Source organism: Trichechus manatus, unplaced genomic scaffold, assembly GCF_000243295.1.
Source record: "Trichechus manatus latirostris isolate Lorelei unplaced genomic scaffold, TriManLat1.0 scaffold00001, whole genome shotgun sequence".
In the NCBI taxonomy this organism is placed as follows: domain Eukaryota; kingdom Metazoa; phylum Chordata; class Mammalia; order Sirenia; family Trichechidae; genus Trichechus; species Trichechus manatus.
The window spans coordinates 14,885,545-14,886,344 of NW_004443937.1; positions in this window are offsets into that span (position 1 = coordinate 14,885,545).

Sequence of the window (800 nt, forward strand, 5' to 3'; positions counted from 1 at the left end):
GTTAGTAAGGCAGGACCTGATCTACAAGACTGGATTGTATCCTGAGGCAATGTCTTGAGATATAAAAGACAGAAGTGAGCAGTGAGACAGGGGGACCTCATACCATCAAGAAAGCAGTGCCAGGAGCAGAGCGCATCCTTTGGACCGGGGTCCCTGAGCCGAGAAGCTCCTATTCCGGGGGAACACTGAGGAGAAGAAGGCCGACAGAGAGAAAAAGCCTTCCCCTGGAGCTGACACCCTGAATTTGGACTTTTAGCCTACTTTACTGTAAGGAAATAAATTTCTCTTTGTTAAAGACATCCACTTGTGGTATTTCTGTTGTAGCAGCACTAGATGACTAAGACAGAGGGTCTTCCTCTTTTTCGCTGACCCTCTACTTTACCAAGCATGATGTCCTTCTCCTGGACTGGTCCCTCCTAATAACATGTCCAAAGTATGTGAGAAGTTTTGCCATCCTTGCTTCTAAGGAACATTCTGGCTGTACAGTATGGATTACACCTCAACATAAAGAAAACAAAAATCCTCACAACTGGAACAATAAGCAACATCATGATAAACGGAGAAAAGATTGATGTTGTCTTAGTCATCTAGTGCTGCTATAACAGAAATACCACAAGTGGATGGCTTTTAACAAAGAGAAATTTACTCTCTCACAGTCCAGTAGCCTATAAGCCCAAATTCAAGGCATCAGCTCCAGAGGAAGGCCGTCTCTCTGTGCTGGCTCTGGAGGAAGGTCCTCGTGATGCATCAGTCTTCCCTTGGTCTGGGGGCATCTCAGTGCAGGAACCTCAGGTCCAAAG